Raw genomic sequence first — 21,608 nt, 5'->3', positions numbered from 1 at the left:
CCCCCCCCCCCCCCCCGGTCTGTGGGCCAAAGTGACTGAGTCCCTACTTTCCGCTCTTGATCGGGAGACGCACACATGGATAATCTTCTTCGGTCTATACCCTCAGCGACTTCCCCGCAACTCTTCCCAGTGAGCCGGATCTCCTGTCCAAATCCCCGATTTCAGTCCCTTCTTGTGACAGTGTCCTTTTATTAGAGCCACTTCGTGTTTTTAAATACATGATTGGACAGATAAACCATCACCCGTTCACTGTCCCCATCAAGGCCTTCTCACAGACACTCTTGACCCCCCTGCAGGTGTAACCTGGTCCTGGCTCCCCCGCAGGTGTAACCTGGTCCTGATCCCCCCCGCAGGTGTAACCTGGTCCTGGCTCCCCCGCAGGTGTAACCTGGTCCTGGCCCCCCCGCAGGTGTAACCTGGTCCTGGCTCCCCCGCAGGTGTAACCTGGTCCTGGCTCCCCCGCAGGTGTAACCTGGTCCTGACTGACTCCCCCGCAGGTGTCACCTGGTCCTGACACCCCCCGCAGGTGTAACCTGGTCCTGACCCCCGCCCCCGCAGGTGTAACGTGGTCCTGACTCCCCCCCCCGCATGTGCTGCCCAGGCCGGTGACCCACAGACACCCGTGTCCAGCATAACCAGGAACCACCCCGCGCCGGGAAGAGGCAAGGAAGGTTCTTCCCTAAGATCTTCAGAGGGAGCGCAGCTGGGTTAATACCTTGGTTTTGGACGGCTAGCCTCCAAAACACAATTAATTAATTGATTGGTTAATCGAAAATTAAGTTCTAATGATGTTAAGGCACACAGCTTGTGGTAATGCGTGCTGGCAGCCCTAGGGAGTTAATACACCATTCCGTCTTTCGCCCTCTGACCTCCGAGTACATCAGTGCGACTGTGTTATTCGCTCCACAACACTTGCTGCTGTGTCAACTGCCTCCTCCTTTTATTCAACACCCGCACTATCACCCACCAGGCCCTTACACTGCATATTCCAGAGAACCCTCACCTGTCTCCTGGATCCACTCCCGTGTTTCCAGTGAGTGAACCTCAATACCTGACAATGAACATTGGTCAAATAAATCAATGGATTAACCAGCATATTAAATCTTTTCCTTTTCCTTCCATATTCCCTATCACTCTCACTCCAGGCAATCATCTCAAATCTGGATTTTTGCAGCAGTCCACACAGGAGACACACCTATTGAAATTCATGCTGCAGGCATACCTCTCTGACTTAGTGCTGGAAGCAGACAGGGCAAGACTTGGATTGCTCCTGCGGAATGTCTGGGCCACTGAGAGCTTGCATTTCGGGGAAGCTCACTCAACAGCTCATCCTGATGCAGACTCAACACGGCACATCTCAGTGTCTTCAGGACACTCAGCCTCTGCTTCCAGGAGCCTGTCTCCCCACAGTTTAGTGGATGCACTTAAAGATTTGGGGGAGACCTTATGGCAGGGTTGTCGGAGTCTTCAGGCAGTCCCTTAGACAATATCCTTCCTGGAGCCATCACTCCAGCCATCACTGTTAAAAATGTGTTCCTCTCCTTTGTAGAAACAGAAACCATGTTTTATTTCACTCCAGAGTTTTTCAGGCTTGCAGGACTGACACACAGTAACTAAATGTCAGAGACATTCCAAGTCAGACTGTGAACCCATTACAGTCATAGTCAGTTAGCATCTTCTCACCTATGTGAAACGGACTGCAGTGGAAATCAAGTAATATCGGAAGGTTGCTCCATGCATCTGTGATATGAATGATGGAAGTGATCAAATATCAATGACTATGACATCAGGCAAGGATGGTCTTGGCCCATGTGGTTGGCGGACATGGAAACCCCAAGTTCTGATCATAGCAGGCTATTTTCCTAAGCAAGTTTACAATATTGCAACCCCTTTACAGAATCGTGTACAATACAAGGTTAGGTGAGAGTTCCTAGCTCTGTTTAATTTGTGTCCTTGCTACCCTTATTGAACTTGAATTGAATATCCGAAAACCCTCTTCAGCCATTCACTTATGAACCAACTTTTGAGGACACCTGTGCTTCACTCAGGGAGTCCTGCAAACAGCCAACCACATCCTTTACAAAATGGGTGTAGTAACTCCACTCTGGTCTAATTTTTTTCAGTTAAAAGACACCAATAGGCAAAGATTATGGTCCTGGCACTATGTACAGGTTAGTTTCCTTCACAAAGATTTCAGCCATCTACACTGGTGGAGATCCCAGGTATTCCCCACCATCTTCCTTTACTTTGCGTGGGAGTGCTTACCCCATTTTCTTAGCTGGAATTGTTGCGGGTGAAAGGACACAAAGACCAGACACACAAAAGACAGACAAAGACACAACTCCGGCCAGAGGGAAAAATTCTCCGCAAGCCCCCTTGCGGTTTATTTTTATACCCCGGTTGCTGGACACATACCAAAATCTAAGAAATGCATTCTTTTACCAAATAAGAACAAAAAGCCAAGCACATTCCAAGGACGGGGGGGGGGGACAAAGGGAGGAAGTGACCACAGCATGTTTACTAAGAAGCCTGCCCAAAACCCCAGCCTCTTCCTTATTTTTAAGGAGGGCATGTTCCCTCATATGCGAGCGGATCATTAACCTTGGATATTGTGTGCAGGCTTCGTGGCAGAACTTCCTGTTTGCAGGCATGATCTGCCCAAGCAGAGAGTCTTGTTTGCAGGCACATCTCTGCTTCCTTAACCATTCTTTCTCGTGGTCACTGTCGGGCTCCTACAGGAATATTTGACCCTGAAGGTTAGTATTAGGATGCAACCTACCTAATCTGTGTTTTTGCATAAAATATGCACCTTAGCGAAGGTGGAATCTAACATCAGCAGCTGTGCCCTAACAGGGACTTGAACCCTGGACCCTCAGATTAAAAGTCTGATGCTCTACTGACTGAGCTACCCAGGCACACTCATACAACTCTTACTCTGTGTCCTAGTGTGAAAAAAAAGTGTTACATCCAGAGTGCAACTATCTTCCTTTTTGCTTTTTTTTTTTAATTATTATTTTTAACCTTTCTTTTTAAACTCTATCCATGTTCCTTTTCTTTATTTCCCAACTCCATCTTCACTCTCTTGAATATGCCTCCAGACTATTTCTGCCCCCAGGTCATTGGGGAAAAAGTTACTTCCATCTTGTCAATCATCCACCAAAGATTGTCATGTGGTTCATTTCTAAGTATGTGTTTATTCATGCCACCATTTAAAGGCAGTTATTAGGCTTAAATCAGAATAAAGGGAGAATAGAGGTAGAAAAAAATTTTTAATAGTTTATTGTCAAGTTGGTTTCCATATAACACCCAGTGCTCATCCCCACAAGCGCCCTCCTCCATGCCCATCACCCCCTTCCCCTTCCCCCCCACCATCAGCCCTCAGTTTGTTCTTGGCATTCAAGAGTCTCTCATGGTTTGCCTCCCTCCATCTCCCCAACTATTTTTCCCCTTCTTCTTTCCCATGGTCCTCCATTAAGTTCCTCCTAATCCTCTTATACGTGCAAACATATGATATTTGTCCTTCTCTGCCTGACTTATTTCGCTCAGCATAACACCCTCAAGGTCCATCCATGTAGCTACACATGGCCAGATTTCATTGTTTCTCATTGCCATGTAGTATTCCATGGTATAGATAAACCACATCTTCTTGATCCATTCGTCTGTTGATGGACACTTAGGCTCTTTCCATGTTTTGGCTATTGTGGAGAGTGCTGCTCTGAACATTGGGGCACATGTGCTCCTATGCATCAGCACTCCTGTATCCCTTGGGTAAATTCCTAGCAGTGCAATTGCTGGGTCATAGGAGAGTTCTATTGAAATTTCCTGAGGAACCTCCACACTGTTTTCCAGAGGGGCTGCACCAGTTTACATTCCCACCAACAGTGTAGGAGGGTGCCCGTTTCTCCACATCCTCGCCAGCATCTCGAGTTCTCTGATTTGCTCATTTTAGCCACTCTGACTGGCGTGAGGTGGTATCTCAGTGTGGTTTTGATTTGTATTTCTCTGATGAGGAGGGATGCTGAGCATCGTTTCATGTGTCTGTTGGCCATCAGGATGTCCTCTTTGGAGAAGTGTCTGTTCATGTCTTCTGCCCATTTCTTCACTGGATTGTTTTTCAGGTGTGGAGTTTGGTGAGTTCCTTATAGATTTTGAATACTAGCCCTTTATCTGATATGTCATTTGCAACTATCTTTTCCCATTCCGTCGGTTGCCTATTAGTTTTATGGATTGTTTCCTTTGCCGTGCAGAAGCTTTTAATCTTGATGAGGTCCCAATCGTTCATTTTTGCTCTTGATTCCCTTGCCTTTGGGGATGTGTCAAGTAAGAAGTTGCTGCGGTGGAGGTCAAGGAGGTTGTTTCCTGCTTTCTCCTGTGGGGTTTTGATGGTCTCCGGGGCAGGACCTTTTCAAAGGAAAAACACGAGATCTCTCCCAAGAGGTGTTGTCAAAAGAGATAATTGATAGGCTTGGTATAGAAGTTGGACAAAAACATGTCTCCTGCATTCCAGGAAGAGGGAAAAACACAACACCTTCAAAAAACAAAGCAGGCAGAGATCTTGGGAGAGGGTTGTTGGTGGGGGAGGGGGAGAAGGTAGGGGCATACAGAGACCAACAGCCCCTGAGGCTATGGCGAGGAGTGTAGACTGGAGACTCACCCTGCAGCAATGGCAAGTTACTGGGCTTTTTAAGCAGGGAGAAACAATGTGATCAGAGATGATCCTGTAAAGAGAATGCTGGCGTCACATAAAGAATAGGCTAAAATGGGACAAGAGGTGATGGGAAGACGCAGACGCCATGAAGATTTGGCCCAGTGACTCTGAGGCGGTGGGAGAACGGTGCAGAGAACATCCTAACCCGGGATTCCAAACTGTGGTTCAAGGGACTGCATTCAGGTCTTCTGGCAAAGGTGTGGGACTTGTGGGAGTGGCAGAGGCCCAGCCCCAGCATCACAGCATATAGAGTACAAGGACACAGCGTTGACCAGGGCCTGGCATATAATAGGTGCTCAGTAAATACCTGTCGAATATTTCCCACTCAATACACACACTGAGATGCTAAGAGCAAGATACTAAGTATCAATCATGTTCATTTTTGTGTGAGTGCGTTGCTTGTCTTGACTCCAAGTATCACTTCCCGTGTGTCCCTTCTTGTTTCTCTTTGGGTGACTTAGAGTCCAGCAAACAGCAGGACGCAGGAAAAGGGGCACAATGCAATGAGACCGGGGGTCGGGGTGGGTACGGATTCCTCTTCATGTGCGGTGTTACTGGTGACCTGGTGGTAAGCAATTCCAGAAGAACGGTAAGAGGACCAATCAGCTATTAGCAAAACCGTACTGCACCCCATGGTACACCCCCACCCCCAAACAGCCCTCCCTCCGCCCCTCCTCTGCGCCCCAGAGCCAGTAGGTTTCTTGGCCCTGGCGTTTTTGAAACAAAAACAAATGCCAAGCCGATCTGAAAGGCATTTTAAAAATCTGGCTGTATCTGAAATTGGTATTAAAAAAAGAACTGAGAATTTTGGAGTATTTGGTTCTTGGTGGAAAGTCACTATTTTGTAATTGAACATCACGTGGTCCTATTAAACAACAGATGATTGCCCATCAGGCTTATCAAGCAATTTCCTTGATTTTAAAAAAGTACACTTGTGGTTGGGAAAGATGGAGAAAGAAGAAAGATTCGCCACCTACCTCATTGTCCTGCCGTTCTCGGATCCAGAGGAAGAGTAATTAAAAAAAAAAAAAAAAAGCCCTGCCCCCTCTGAGGTTCGAACTCAGGACCTTCAGATTATGAGACTGACGCGCTGCCTACTGCGCTAAGGAGGCACCTGGGCGCCGGCGTTTCACAAACTCCTACCAACATCGCACAGGACCCGGCCGCGCTCCGGGTCCCCGCCCCCGGGTCCCGGCAGTTCGGGGGTCACAGCGGGGCTGGATGGGGGCGGGGCGGGGTGACGCTGCGGCTGCCCCGGGGGACCTCGTCCGGGCGCGATAGGGGCGCGCGCTGCTTCCTTTGCTGTTGCAGCTTCTCCGCAGCGGCTCTAGGGCCCGACCCAGACGGCCGGACTTGCTCGCTCCTGAGGCCGGGGAACTCACTCCCGGCCGGCGCCTCGCTCTCGCACGGGTGAGGACCGGGCATCGCCAGGGACCCTAGTGCGCTGGTCGAGCGCGCAGGCTGGGGGCGGGGCGGGGGGGCCGGGGGCGCTAGGAAGGGCGGGGCCCGCACGACCTCGGAGGTCGGGGAAGCGCTGGCACCCAGGGCGCCCCAGGGCGGTAGCGTGGCCGAGCGGTCTAAGGCGCTGGATTAAGGCTCCAGTCTCTTCGGGGGCGTGGGTTCGAATCCCACCGCTGCCAGGACACTTTTACTCCTCGGCCGCGCCCCTGTCCCCTCCCTCGCCCCCAGCTCGCCCCGCGACCACCGCCAGCACCCCTGCGCACCGCCCAGACACGGCATGGACCGTGTCAGTGAGCGAACTGTCCACGCGCACCTGCGGCACCGGATGGCGCCCCCCCGAGTTCCCGATGTGCGCGCTCCTTCACTTCACCCCTGGTTTTTAGAACAACACTTCCTCGGCGCCTTCCTTGTGCCCCGCGTCCTCGTGTGGGCTTCCTCTGCTCCCGCGCGGACCACTTGCTCTGTCCTCAAGGTCTCAGCTTGCAAGTTGCTTCCTCCAGGAAGCCTTCCTTGATCTGTTCCTCCAGAATTACAGGCAGTCGCTGAAGACACGGAGAGGAACGGGAGTTAGCTCCCTTGCGCCGGTGCCTCGGGGGGAGGACAAGCATTAGATGCATTACGGCCCCAAAGTGACACAGCTTCTGAGTGACATTCTGGATACATTGTTACCAGGGCCAAGACCGCACGAGGTGCAGAGAAGGGCGTGCTCCCGGCGGCTCCGGGGGGCACGCGCGGCCGGGGTGTGCCACTTCCCTCACCCGCGTCTGGTGAACGTGTTAGAACGAGTGTGTCTGTGTCTCATAAATCTGAATAAACTGGTTCGTGAATTTGCAAACGAATTTACAAAACTGCCAACCTGGCAAAGGCGGCCGAGGAGGCACCGGCTCCCGGCTCCTCCCGGCCGCCCAGTCCCTCGCTTGGCATTTACCAGAACTTTCGGAAACTGTATGTAATTGTGTGCTCTTCCTCGTGGGCCAGAAGCTTTGTCAGACACGCAGCCATGTTTCTCCTGCTTCCCCGGGTCGTGAACACGAGGTAAATGTTTGCAACGAGTACCGATCCGAAGGAACAAGCGTCTCCTGCGTGAGACGAGCAGGGAACGGACTGAGGCCCGGAGACCCTGGCCGTCAGCCCCGGGCCGAAGCCCCTTGCGCAGAACACCCGGTGCACCCGGGGGTGGGCTGCTGATCGGGCCCGCGGACCCGCTCTTTCGGGGTTCAGCCCTGCCACCGGGCCGCTGCAGACCGTTCTTGCTTAGGTCACCAGAGACCAGGCTGTTCCTGAACTGTGGGGCCGCGTCGTCTCCGCCCGTTCCCCAAGCAGCTCCCCGAGGTGGTCTCGTTTGTTTGCATCCGCCCTGCATTATTGTGAACCCCCGTGGGCAGCCCAAGGGAGTTCAAAAGGTGCAGCCTTTTGAATCCCACGACCCAAAATAAACCAACCCCTGGCTTCCCGCCCTATTTTCCAGTCTTTACCTGCTGTCCTTTCCTAGGGAATAAATGTGCTAAGGTTGAAAAAACAGGCATTCATACCCCTCCCCCTTGCCTATCCTCAGGAAGTACTTTAAAGCCTCTAGTCTAAAAGTGGCTTTTGATGTTCTGGCATCCTTTTACAACTAGTGGACACTTTTCTTTCTCTTTATGAAATAAGGATGCGGCTCATCCAAAAAATAAAAAAATAATTTAAAAAAATTTTAAAGGACGCCGTCTGTGCTGGGGGAAAAGATTTGGACCGTTGGATCTAAGATAGCTTAGACTATCTTTTGAGGCCAGGGGACTTGTGAAGAGGGAGAGTTACATGTGTGGACACTTACGAGAACTTGACAGTCACCTGGCCAAGGGTCCTTGGGTTTCACTGCTTCTCTCTGCACCGTGTTTAATGAGCAGCTGTTTTGTGCTGGCACCTTGCTTGCTTGGAGATCCAGTGAAAGGATGGATTACAGAAACTGATTCAGGGATTCCTTAGGAACTCAGCCTTGGGGGCTACCAGAGGTGCATTGAGAACATGACCAACACTTCATATTTAGATTGAGTAAAGCTGAATATTTCACGCTGCATATATGATCTCTTTGTTATGTGTTCTTGCGGTTAGTAGGTAAATCACGTTATCTTCATAAAGTTAAGATGTTGAAAAATGAATGAGTACACCTAGCACTATGATGTCCTGTCTTGGCCAGCCACTGCTGAGGACACTATGTAGCGGCCCATAGGCACTAGGATGTCCACCAGGGGCCTGTGACCCGGCCTGCACAAAACCCAAGCAAAACAAAATCAAAGATGCATCAATCATCCCCTTTAGACTCGTCAGACTTAGCCTATGGAGGGAAGGGAAAGGAAACCCTCCGGAAGTCCGACGCTGGTCTATGCCGATGAGCGCTCATGTTTGCACCCTTTCATCTACACCCTCAGGCAGCAAGCGTGGATGAGGCTTCAATTGCCTGCCAGACCTGGGGCTGTGATTGCAGCTGAGCAGAGAGGCACCAAGAAAGTCTAAAGTTGCTCCAGAGGTGTCGGCAGGCATTTTGAAGGAATAAGTGAAGCTATAGAAAGGAGGTGTTATATTTTTCTTTTCTCCCTTTTAAATAGTGAGATGAAAATCCAATTTGCCTTTGCGTGGACAGAAATGAAGGCAAAATCAAAAGTACCAGAAGTTAGAATATCCTTAGGACCATGTGCTTCCCTGACATTGAGGGTACAACCTGGGGATTCAGCGGGGTGGAAGGCCAGGGCAAGCCCCTTCCCACATCCTGCCCCTCGTCTGCTTCTCTCGTATTTGGCTTTTCCATCGCCTTGAGGCTGCAAAGTGCAGGGATTTTTTTCCATCCCCCAGAAAATGCCCTCTTAAATTTAAAAAGAAAGAAAAGAAAGAAAAATCAATTCGGAGGAAGAGCCAGAGCTTTTGTTTAAAGTGGTGCTTCATTCCTCAAAAAACTAAAAATAGAACCATGCTATATCCAACAATAGCATTTCTAGGTATTTACCCAAAGGATCCAGGAGTGCTGATGCACAGGGGCACATGCATCCCGGGTTCACGGCCGCTCTCTCAACAGAGGCCGAATCGTAGAAGGAGCTGTACTTTGGAACACTACTTGGCAATGAGAAAGCATGAAATCACGCCCTCTGCAGCAACATGGATGGACCTGGAGGGTGTTCTGCCGAGTGAAATAAGTCAGAGAAAGACAGACGCCATATGTTCTCACTCATGTGGATCTCGAGAAACTTAACACATGAACATATGGGGGAAGGAAAGGGGGAAAAAATAGTTACAAAGAAAGAGAGAGGGAGGCTGGCGGTAAGAGCCTCTCAAATCCGGAGAACAAACAGGGTTGACGGGGCTGGGAAGTGGGGGTGGGGCACTTGGTGGGCGCGGGTGTTGCACGTCGGAGATGGATCACTGGGTTCTGCTCCTGAACCGAATACTGCGCTGTGTGGTACCTGGCTGCAGTTTAAGTAAAAGGAGAACGGAACGAGTGAGGTGGTGCCTCTTTTTCCGCCGTTGGGGCAAGGCCGCAGGAGGAGGGTCTCAGATGGATGGTGCAGACGCAGCCTGTCGCGCCTGGTTCCATGGTGTAATGGTTAGCACTCTGGACTCTGAATCCAGCGATCCGAGTTCAAATCTCGGTGGAACCTTCGTATTTCATTCCTTTTGCGTGACTTCACTCCCAGGCCTGGATTTTTGCTGCGCTGTGTCCCCAGTCCCGACGCTCGAGGAAGGTCTCGGCACTGAACAAAGAGGGGCGGGGGCGGCGAGGTCCCGGCGCTGTAACCAGCGGGGGGCGGGAGCGGCGAGGTCAGCGGGGGGGGCGGGGGCGAGGTCAGCGGGGGCGCGGGCGGCGAGGTCCCGGCGCCGGTTACCGGCGGGGGCGGCGAGGTCAGGGGGGCCAGGGGCCCGGGGGGCGGGGGCGGCGAGCGGGGGTGGCGAGGCCCGGGCGCCCGTAACCGGCGGGGGGCGGGAAATGGGCCGGGGGAGGAGGAGGAAGCCGATAGACCTCCCGCGGCGGCCTCGTGGTCGCGGAAGGAAAGCGCAGCTGAGACCAAGAACAAAAAACGGGAAAAGATGTGTCAGAAGTGGGATTCGAACCCACGCCTCCATGCGGAGACCAGAACCCTCGGGCGGAGGAAGCGGAGCTTGAGTCTGGCGCCTTAGACCACTCGGCCATCCTGACACCCGGGAGCGCAGCCTGCGCGCCGACAGACTCTTCCGTCGTCCCGAGCGCGCTCCCCGTGCGCGCCCCCGGGGCTCGGGGCCCTGTGGCCTCCGTCCCGCGGCTGGAACGCGCTGCGCCCCGTCCTCGGCGGGTCGGGACCTCTGAGCCCCGGAGGCTCTGTTGCCCGCGGAGGCTGCGATCCGGGTCCCTCCCCCGCCCTCTGCCCTCCCTGCCCCGCGAGGACCCCGGGGCTCAGCACGCTGGCCCCGGAGAAGCCCTTCGTCGACCAGCAGGGCGGCCCGGGTCCCGGGAAGCACGCGGTGGGCGAGCGGATGTAGACCCGGGAAGAACACCTGAGAGTCGGTATAGACTGCAGCGGGGCGGGTGGGGCCTGAGCCGCAGGTGGCTGCCGGCGCGGACGCAGGAACCCGGCGCGTCGGGAGGGGGACGCGCCCCGGGGCTCGGGCGCCCCCTGCGCGCAGACCCCAGAGTCCCGGGGACCGTCCTCTGAGTCCGCCGGGGCCGGGGCTGTGCTGCGACACGGACCAGGCCCCACCTCCGGACGCCCCGCGTCCACACCGCCAGGCCCCCGCACCCACCCGCTCGTCGCCAGAGATCCCGCGGCCGGGTTCGTAGTCCTCACTTCGAATAGGAACCAGCAGGTGTTTGTGAAAATATTTCCAGAATAAAGACAAACCGTCAGGCAGGAGGCGGGACAAGGACTGAGACGAAACAAACACGTGCGGGAAACTGGATTTTAAAAACCCCGATTGATCCCGAGTGACGTAAGAAGCGGCGTTCGCGGCACGAGGAGGGGCCCCCACGCCCGCAGGGAGAGCCCGACCCCGTGGGGGGGGGGGGCCTCCCCGGAGCCGCGGCGCACGCGGGAAGGGGGAGCTCGAGGGAAACACCGGCGTGTCGCGGAGCAGGTGTGCGGTCAGCACCCGGGCTGCCGGCGGAGGGGGGAGAAAACGAAGGAAAGCGGGTGAAAAACGAAACACCAGGTTTTCGGTTTCCAGAACGGAAGACCTTAAATCTGAAGTTAAAAAGACACCCACCAAATGCGTGCGTCGGGCGGGAGAAGGGCCCCCATCGAAGCGCAACATCACCAACTGTCATAGGGACCTCAGGGAAAGTGGGGGCCCGACCAGGCTCCAGAGGGGGGGTCGGAGCATCTTCTGGCGGCTGCGCGAAGGCTGCACACGGTGCCCCGGGGCCTCGAGGTCATTTCCCGGATCCCCCGCCCCCCATGTAGGGACGCAGCCCCACAGCCAGACCAGCGCGGACGGACGCTTCCGGTCCTGCAAGGTTTCAGAAACATATTTTTCATCCCCCAAACCCTCTTTCCCAGGAGCTTCTGAGGAATGGTTCCAGTAAGAAAGAAGGAGATGGGAGATCGGGAAGGGGTGATCCCTGGCAAGAGAGAGGGACGGACAGGTGCGGGGCGCGGGCGGGCAGCCTGGGGACCCCCAGGGGCTGGCGCAGCCCCAGGAGCTGAGCCTGCCCCGCGGTTGGCCACCGCAGTGGATATCTGGTGTCCAGGATTAATGCTTAGAAAAGGGAGCAAGCCAGAGGCAATTACTAATTCTGGGAGAAACAAAGGCCGTCCCAGAAAGGAAAAGTGGTTGTGGTATATATTGGGTAGCTCAGCTCTGAAAAATATTATGAAGTCATATGACAAACATGCACCAATAATTTAACTAAATATGAAATAGGTATTTGAGGATTTATCTAATAAGTATTAGTTGAATTAATGAGTAAATAAATATAACCACAAAAAGTGATCCATGAAGAACACATGCTTTATGTAAAGAATTCTGATTTATATATTCCTATAATAAAATGCATTACTGATTAATATACTTTCATGAATATATTATTTTTATGTCCCTCAATCTTCCTTTCTCTGCTCGGCTAAGGATAAATTCAATCTTCCCTAAAATGCCATTATTAAGACAAATAATGGTCTTAATGTCCCATTATAACCTCACGGAAATATTTAAAAGCTGCTAAAACCAGCCCAACACATATGAATTGATGTAAATTTATAATTAGCTAAAAGAAACAAATTCAATGAACATTAGGGCATTTATTTTCTGCTTTTAGGGCACAGTGTTAAAAGGAAATGAATAGATACATGCATTTGCAAATTTATAACATAGCCTTTCAAAAAATGGTTCTGGACCAACTGGGAAAAAAATAGATCTAGATCCCTATCTCACATCTGTTAAATAACAAAAATTCAACTGACTAGACTTCAAATGATCTAATTCACTTTTTTACAAAGTATTTTTAATGTTTGTTTATTTTTCAGACAGACAGAGCACAAGCAGGGGAGGGAGGGAGAGACACAGAATCTGAAACAGGCTCCAGGCTCTGAGCTGTCAGCACAGAGCCGGATGCCGGGGTTGAACTCCTAAACCGTGAGACCATGACCTGAGCCGAAGTCGGACTCCTAACCAACTGAGTCACCCAGACGCCCCTCTAATTCACTTTATTAATCGATTCATGAACTGGACAGCACCCCCTCTGATCTCCACGTGGCTACAGGAAGGGAAAGACTTCTAAAGGGAGGACAGGAAAGTCATCAACAGGAGAAGAAGGACTATATCAGGTCCAGTCACCTTGATTAGGGGACAAAAGTTTTAAATCCACACAAAAGGTGGATTACCTTGTCTTCCTTTGGTGGTTGAAAAGGGCTCCTGTGACAGATTCCCTTACTGTTACTGACCAGAAAATTCCAGGTTGACTGGTGAAGGGTTACATTCCTGGGGGTTGAGACTATAGTCAGGATAGGGATTAAGTCTTGGTTTACTGACGTGAGGCCTTGACCTAAGTGAGGCCGTTTTGGGCCTGTGGTTTTCTTTTAAACATATCAAATATGAAAATGAATTCAAAATGGATCATTTACCTACATATGAAAGGGAAAGTGAAGCTTCCAGAAGAATATCTTAATGAACTCAGGGTAGGCAAAGATTTCAAAAACAGTAACGGAAAAAGAAAAAAATTGTTAAAGTGGAATTCATCAAAACTAAAAACTCTACTCACCAAAAAACACCCTTATAAAAGTCAGAAGAGAAGCCACAAGCTGGGAGAAAATATTTGCAATCTATATATATATCTGACAAGGGACTCACTGAAAATATATAAAGCACTGTTACAAATCAACAAGAAAAAGACAAATATCTTAATTTCTTAATGCGCCAAAGTCTTGTTCAGGGACTTCACCAAAGATGTCATTTAAATGCTCAGTAAACATATGAAAAGATGCCCAATATCATTAAGTAGCAGGAAAATATAAATCAAAATCACAATGAGTTACTATTACAAATCCACCCAAATGGCGAAAATGTAAACAAAACAACACACACATACTATACCAAATATTGGTGAGTATGTAGAGAAGTTAAAATTCTCATATATTGCTGATAGAAATGTAAATTAGTATAATCACTTTGGAAAATTGTTTGGCAATGTCTAAAAAATTGAACGTATTCCTGCCCTTGATCCATTAATTCTAATCCTGGAAATGAGTGCAGTTATCCATCTTGCAGACATATATGAGAATGTTTGGGCAGCTTTATTCATGATAGAATACAATTCTTAAGACAAACTCTATTCCCATCAGTCGCAAAATGATAAAATAGTGATACATTCATATAGAGAATCACTATACTGCAGAAATAAAAATTGAATTACTGCTACAGATACAAATGGATCTTACAGATGTAATGAGTAAAAAAAAAAAAAAAACCCAAAACTAGACACCATAATGTCTATTTAGATGATTAATCCCTCTGGGTGACCTTCGGTGGGTACTGGGGGAGGGAGTACTGGGTGCTGAAATGTTCTTCATTTGGATCTGGATGTTGGCTACACACAGGATCCATGATGCTATACGTTGTGCACTTTACGTACATTTTACCTCAGTCTCACTTACAATATAAGACAGTTTCTTATTCAGTGTCAGAGGCCACACAGGAAAAGCTCTGGAGATGGCAAAGGAAAGGAGGCCGTTGCATCTCGGGAAGATGCAGACGCTTTAGGGAAGGCCGGTCTGGAGGGAGCAGCAGCCAGCAGGGAGAGCGGAGGCAGCTGCTTCCCCGGGCAGTGCAGACCTGGGGGAGAGTCCCAGGAAGGGGATTCCTCTTCTTCAGGCCCAGTGTGTTCTGGGTCCTTCTTTGAGTCCCTCCCTGCAGTGCAGGACAACATTCCGACCCACGATGGAGTCGTTGCCGCATCCCGTCTCTTCCCTCAGGGCACCGTCGCGAGTCGTAACCACACTGATTTACCTGTCCACCTAAGGCCACTCCTGATTATAGTTACATCACACACGGCCCACTGGGGCGGCCCCACCCCACACGGCAGGCACCGACTGGTGACTCAGAGTGTAGCCGCCGGGCATTTGGGCTGCCCTTCCTGCACATACCTTCAGCCTCCGTCAGGGAATGGCTGGACGGAAGGCTCTCCCTGCTGTAGACAAGGTGAACACTGGGGCGCCTGGGTGGCTCAGGTTGTGATCTCATGGTTGTGACAGCCAGCTCAGAGCCTGGAGCTGTCTTCGGAGTCTGTGTCTCTCTCTTTCTCTGACCCTCCCCTGCCCATTCTCTCTCTCTTTCTCTCTTTCCCCCCCAAATAAATAAATAAAACATTAAAAAAAAAAACGTAAAAAAAAAAGGTGAACATTGTTAGGGACCGAACTGTGTCCCCTCAAAACTTGTATGTTGAAGCTCTAAGCCCCAATGTGAAGGCCTTCAAGGAGGTATTTAAGGTTAAATGAGGTGATGAGGGTTGGGGGGGGCCTCATCCAACGGGTCTGGTGTCCCCACAGCAGAGGAAGAGCCAGCAGCCATCAATGTGCGCAGAGGAAAGGCCACAGGAGGACACAGAGAAAGCAGCCGCCTGGGCACCAAGGACAGAGGCCTCAGCCGAAACCAGGTCTGCTGACATCTTCATCTTGGACTCCTGGTTTCCAGAAAATAAACTGAGAAAATGAACTTCTGTTGTGTATTGTGTTATGGCGGCCCAAGCGGACTCCGGCATCTTCCATGGAGGGTAAGGACTCTAAGAGACCAAGGATGCCCATCCTCCTGAGGCCGGGCCCCGCACGGGTGAGGCTCTCTGCCGTTGCTGCTGCTCGGAGCCAGCCCTGACCCAAGGAGGGGGCTGGACCCCACGTCCTGCTGGCACGAGAGGCTCACAGTGACCAGCTGGCAGGTGGCTGCCTTCCCTGACTCCCCCCACCCCCAGCGGCCTGTGAGCTCCGGAAGGGCAGGGGTCTTGCCTGGGGTGTTTACCAGGCACTCTCTGCTCAGATCAAAGTACCTGTATTCAACAAGCTCCCCCAGGCCCTTGCAGTTTATAAGGACAGGTCGCATAAACTTTTCCTCTGTTGTCTCCAAAGATCTGATCCTCAGGAAATAGAATGAATACAGTTAGATGTTGGGAAGCAAACTGACAATTTATAAGAAACTACTATTTAAGGAACTAGAGATAATCACATTTTCAGTGATAGGATTGTCTAAGCATGTCCTGTGTGGCCTTACACACTGGTCACTGAAAGTAATAACCAACACAGGGAATGTTCTCGTGAGAACTAAACCCAGCAATATAACTATCTGGTTGAAAAAAATAAAGTGTCTGGAAAAGATCCGGGTCAGACTGAGAGAGGCCAGTTACTGGAAAAAGAGAGAGAGAAAGGCCATTTGGAGCAGTGGTTAGGGCTCAGACTCGGGCTGGTCCACCTGGATTCCGGTCCTGGCTCTGTCACTCAGAATAGGAATCAGTACCTATTCCACTGCTTATTAAAAAAAACAAAAAACGGGGCGCCTGGGTGGCTTAGTCGGTTAAGCGTCCGACTTTTTCTCAGGTCATGATCTCTCTGTTCGTGGGTTCGAGCCCCGTGTCGGGCTCTGTGCTGACTGCCAGCTCGGAGCCTGGAGCCTCTTTCAGTCTGTGACTCCCTCTCTCTCTGACCCTCCCCTGCTCACGCTGTCTCTCTCTCTCTCTCTCTCCTAGAAATAAATAAAAACATTAAAAATTAAAAAAAAAAACAAAAAACAAAAAAAACCCCCCCAAAAACGATAACTCGTCTCTCCTTCTCCTTCAACCTGAAAGGATGACAAGAAAGAATTGGTGCAAATCGATTACTCTTACAAGTTTCCTGAATTTTCTTTCTCCTCTTGCGAATTCCCCGTCTGAATGCCCAGCGGCCCGGCCCACCTGGGAGTTTGCCACCACACTCTGTGTGGGTGAGGTTGTGGGGAGATGGTCAGAGGGCGACACAGAGACCTGTTCAGAGGGGAACCAGAGTGTCTTCCGGAAGCGCAGGCACGTCCCTCTCGCTCCTCAGAGGCCGCGCTCTCTCTGCCTTAGCTCGTCATCACTGTGCGCTTCATCCCCCTCTTGTAGGAGGTCTGTCTCTTCCTTTCCTGGTCCAGCTTCATCCTTTCCAAAGACAGCCGGGGAGCAGGGCCCAGTGTTGTGCAGCCTGTGTGCGGGCTCCTGTGTCCCCCAGCACCGCGGGGGCCTGCGGTGGGGCCTGTGTGGTGGCCGGACATCCCCAGGGCGCTGCCAAGCTTAGGCAGCTCCCCTGCCTCTGACAACACCCCCAGATGCATAGTCACCCCCGCTCTCACAGGCAGCCACGAAGGGGGGTTGCCTTCACTGCAAACAGTGCTAACCAGACAACAAGACAGGAGACTTTTACATTTTGGGGGAAAAAGTCTGAGGAGAGTTTTTGGCTTGTAACCCTTTGGTCTCTTGCCTGGCTCCCTAAAATCCCTCTCTTTTCATAACTTTTAAATCATCTCTACTGTATTTTCTGCTTTAAAATAATATGCATTTGTAGTAAAAAGAAAATATATATTGTAGAAAAATAGAACTTAGAAAGGAGACACCACCCAACATCTCTCGCCGCCACCTGGTCCTGCTGACATGTCACACCCTCATTAATTGGCACTAAATTCCTCTATGTATTTCTTTAGTGTGTGCATTTGTATGTTATTATCTTACAAAAAAATTAATTCATTCCACATAGTGTACTGCAACTTTTTTTTTTTAATTTCTGAGAGAGAGAGAGAGAGAGAGAGAGAATGAGGCAGAGTGAGCAGGGGAGGGGCGGAGAGAGAGGGAGACACAGAATCCGAAACAGGCTCCAGGCACTGAGCTGTCCGCACAGAGCCCGACGCGGGGCTTGAACCCACGAACTGTGAGATCATGACCTGAGCCGAAGTCAGACTCTCAACTGCCTGAGCCACGCAGGTGCCCCAGTAGAGATTTATTTTAAAATAAAATACCTTAGGGGCCTTCAGGTGGCTCAGTCTGACAATTATCTGACTCTTGGTTTCAGGCTCAGGTCACAATCTCAGTTTGTGAGTTTGAGCCCCCGCATCTGGCTCTATGCTGACTGGTCCTCTCCTCCTCACTCGCTCTCTCTGTCCCTCTCTCCCTCAAAATAAAAAAAACTTAAAAATAAAATAGTTTAGGGGCGCCTGGGTGGCTTAGTCGGTTAAGCGTCCGACTTTCGCTTAGGTCATGATCTCGCGGTTCATGGGTTCAAGCCCCGCGTCGGGCTCTGTGCTGACTGCCAGCTCAGAGCCTGGAGCCTATTTCAGAGTCTGCGTCTCCCTCTCTCTCTGACCCTCCCCTGCTCACGCTGTCTCTCTATCTCTCTCCTAGAAATAAATAAAAATAAAAAAAAATAAAATAGTTTATTAATAAAAACTGTATTTTATTAGTTATGGTTAGTTTTAGTTACATGTGCAGATAAACCAAGTAAGTGGCTTAAATAAGGCACTGGCTTTAGTGTGTGTCACAAACATGAAGTTCGCTGCAGACACTGCCGTGTGTAAGTACCCAGGCTTAGTCACCTTTCCTCTGCACCATCCTAGTCAGCTTCAGGCCTTCAAGATTGCCTCAGGGTCTGGGACAGCAGCTCAAGCGCCTATCATCTTGTGCACATTCCAGGCTGGAGGAAGAAGGAAGGACAAAGGTTAATCCCAGGGTCAGAGTGGGCAGTTAGTTAGGCTCTAAGAGATGCCTGGAGGCCAGCACGGAAGAGGCCATGCCTAGCTGGGGGGAGGGTCGGAGGCCTGCCTGGCCACACCCCCTGAGAAGCCCTATCACACCAGATAGCGGCCCAGGACAGTAAGCCCTTGGTCAAATAAGGAAGCAAACCCCAAAATCCTGCTTCCAAGAAATCCCCGCCCCAAGCAATGAACATTCCACCCACCAGTTAGCAACTGTCAATAAAAGATAGAAACCCAACCCCAGGGCGTGCAGTTCGTAGGCTTGCACACTCATGCCCTCTCCTCTCCCCGTCCAGCCAGCGCTCTCTGTCCACGTCTGTCTCTTGCTCTGTCTCGCTCTCCCATCTCAACCTTCAGTAAACTTCCTGCTGTGTCCCTCATCCCCTGTGTTGCGTCTGCCCTTGAATTCTATCTCCTGATGAGACCATGAACCTAGGTGACATCTTCCGGCCAGGCTGGGTTGAGGCCCCAGGGCCTGCAGCCTCTCTGGTTCACCTGACACCATAACCATAGCGAGCTGGACAAGGTTTCACACTGTAACACTGCATACCTTAGCCATGGCAGCAAAGGGGCCTGGGAAGTCTTCTACTGAGCATATTGCTATCTGGTGTCAAGCTGGAAGATAGGAGTGGAGACTGGCTATAAAACCGTATTCTATTAAGACAGAAAAGCACTTATGAAAATAAATACGTGTACCAGAAATCCCAAACTGGAGGCCAGGAGGACAGGTTCATCCGCACAGATGATTTTCCAATCTTAATTAGTTTTCAACACTTAAAAGTCATTCAGTTTCATTCAAAACTCCGGTTTCTGCCTTCTCTTGAACTAAAAATGTGGCAGTATGCTGGGCCCACATTTTCATGGTAACCTTTGCTAAGAGATGAGAGCATCTGCCTCTTAGGAAGGACATCTGGCCTCCAGTCACTCACTCTTCCCTGTTTCCCTGCTGGCCCTTGGTCTGGGCTGCCTAGTGAGCTCCCCTCTTCCCTTGGGGCACCTGGGGGGCTCAGTCAGTTAAGCATCTGACCCTTGATTTCAGCTCAGGTAATGATCTTGTGGTTCATGGGATCAAGCCCCTTGTCAGGCTCTGTGCTGAGCATGGAGCCTGCTTAAGATGGTCTCTCTCCCTTTCTCTCTGTCCCTCCCCAAATCACTGAGCTCTCTCGCCTTCTTTCTTTGTCTCTCCAAATAAAAGAACAATTTTTTTTAATGTTTTTTATTTATTTCTAGGAGAGAGAGAGAGAGAGACAGTGTGAGCAGGGGAGGGTCAGAGAGAGAGGGAGTCACAGACTGAAACAGGCTCCAGGCTCTGAGCTGGCAGTCAGCACAGAGCCCTACGCGGGGCTCGAACCCACAAACCGCGAGATCATGACCTAAGCGAAAGTCGGACACTCAACCGACTAAGCCACCCAGGCGCCCCAACAACAATTTTTTTTAATGTTTTTTATTTATTTCTAGGAGAGAGAGAGAGAGAGACAGTGTGAGCAGGGGAGGGTCAGAGAGAGAGGGAGTCACAGACTGAAACAGGCTCCAGGCTCCGAGCTGGCAGTCAGCACAGAGCCCTACGCGGGGCTCGAACCCACAAACCGCGAGATCATGACCTAAGCGAAAGTCGGACACTCAACCGACTAAGCCACCCAGGCGCCCCAACAACAATTTTTTTTTAAACTTTTTTTTAAGAAGTCCCCCTCTTGCTTCTAATAGGCATGTGTATTTGCACACCGGTCACTTTACAAAGGAATAAATAAAAAAATAATAGATAATAAATAAAAGGAATACATAATTTTCAATCAGATTAGAGCAAGTCGAAATAGAGAGCACAGACAGTCTGGAGAGGACTCGCTGTCCTCCCTGAGGTACGTTAGCATCTGATCTCAGTTTCCTTATTTATGAAGTATGTGTGGGAACTAAAGTCACTTCCTACTTTAAACACATGCCCTGATTCAGCTCTTACAGGGAAAGATGGAGAAACATGGGAGGAAAAGTGAAAAAAGAAAGAAAAGTATATCCTGCTTCAGAACTTCGATAGAGAGGTGAGAGTTCCACGCAAGGGAGTCAAAGTCTTCCTCTAGAAGTAACCAAGAGCTCGGAATCCGAGGTTCTGGGTGAACAGGGAGGCTGACTGGGAGGAGAGAGGTCAGGGTGCTGTTTCCTTAGGTTACACTCTGAGGAGGGGCAGGAGGGTGTGCGGGCCTGCAGAGGCCTGGGTGGGCACAGCCTCGGCCCCAGGAGGCCGGCTTGGGGCTGCGGCTTCCTGAGGGGAGAGTGAAGGTGTTAGTCTGGGTTGGAGGAGCCTGGTGCTCAAGGGTTTGGACAATGTCCTGGGGGAAAGAAAAAAAAAAAAAAGGGAAGCTTTGAAGATTTCTGAGTGAGAAGTGACAGAATGAAAGGGGCATTTGGAGGTTTTTCTAAGGAGGATTCTCATCTGTGAAGAGGTTGGAAGACAAGGCGAGACACAGGGAAAGCAGCTGCAATGCTCAGTCAGCGGCTACTCACTAAAAACATCTGCAAAGTGACAGTGCTGAAACCATTTCAGTCAAAGTGTAACACTGGAAAGGAAAGTAAGCAGAGGCCTAGGAGAGGGAAAGCGAGGCGGCCCAGGTGGAATGAAACCAAGAAGGTGAGGGCAGTAGTGGGAACAGCAAAGGCCACCAGGCCGTCCCACGGCGGAGCGCGCGCGTCCAGTGGCGGCGGGCGGCCTGGCGCACAGCAGGGGGGCAGGCTTGCGTTCTGGCCAACGCTGTGCGCGGCGGGCATGTTCAGGGTGATGGATAAACACCCTTATGGCTAAAAACCTAAACGGGGGAGCTCCCTCCTTGCGGGGCTGCAGTGATCATCCCCATCTCCCTGGAGAGCACACTGAGGCGGGAGAGGTACACCCGCTTGCTTGGGCACAGCGGGAAGGAGCCGAGCTGCGCGGGTCTGACTGTGTTACAGAAATGTTGCCAGTACACAGTTAAGCCTTCCCTTCTGGAAACAAAATTGCGAGTGCCCGCGAGGGGGTTCCCAGCTGCTCGCAGGCCCCCGCCTCCTGGGAAGGCCACGCGTGTCCTCCCCACGCGTGGAGGCTGGGGCTCTGGGCAGCGACCCCGATCAAAGCATGGGGAGAGGTGGGAGGGTCCAGGCTCGGGGAGGTGAGGGGGGATCCAGGCCCGGAAAGGTGTGCGGAGGTGGGGGGAGTCCAGTCCCGGGGAGGAGGGTCAAGGCCCGGGGAGGTGGGGGTGAGGGTGGTCTGGGACCGGGGAGTGTGTGTGTGGGGGGG

The 21,608-nt window shown here is 51.1% G+C and overlaps 5 non-coding genes across 5 annotated transcripts; 2 read left to right on the top strand and 3 right to left on the bottom strand.

The window, feature by feature from the left end:
* Positions 1–2,842: 2,842 nt before the first annotated feature.
* TRNAK-UUU lies at positions 2,843–2,915 on the bottom strand. Its single transcript has one exon. It is a non-coding gene; the product is annotated as a tRNA-Lys (tRNA).
* Positions 2,916–5,747: 2,832 nt separating this feature from the next.
* Positions 5,748–5,820, bottom strand: TRNAM-CAU. Its single transcript has one exon. It is a non-coding gene; the product is annotated as a tRNA-Met (tRNA).
* Positions 5,821–6,266: 446 nt separating this feature from the next.
* On the top strand, positions 6,267–6,348 carry TRNAL-AAG. Its single transcript has one exon. It is a non-coding gene; the product is annotated as a tRNA-Leu (tRNA).
* A 3,378-nt stretch (positions 6,349–9,726) lies between these two features.
* Positions 9,727–9,798, top strand: TRNAQ-CUG. The gene has a single exon. It is a non-coding gene; the product is annotated as a tRNA-Gln (tRNA).
* A 430-nt stretch (positions 9,799–10,228) lies between these two features.
* On the bottom strand, positions 10,229–10,334 carry TRNAL-CAA. Its single transcript has 2 exons — positions 10,297–10,334; positions 10,229–10,274 (listed from the first exon to the last, which is right to left on the bottom strand). It is a non-coding gene; the product is annotated as a tRNA-Leu (tRNA).
* Positions 10,335–21,608: the final 11,274 nt, after the last annotated feature.

The sequence above is a fragment of the Hyaena hyaena genome, unplaced genomic scaffold (genome assembly GCF_003009895.1).
Source record: "Hyaena hyaena isolate Hyena2069 unplaced genomic scaffold, ASM300989v1 scaffold_637, whole genome shotgun sequence".
Classification (NCBI taxonomy): Eukaryota; Metazoa; Chordata; class Mammalia; order Carnivora; family Hyaenidae; genus Hyaena; species Hyaena hyaena.
Note: the sequence above shows the minus strand (reverse complement) of the source record. Positions and strands in the feature narration are given on the sequence as shown.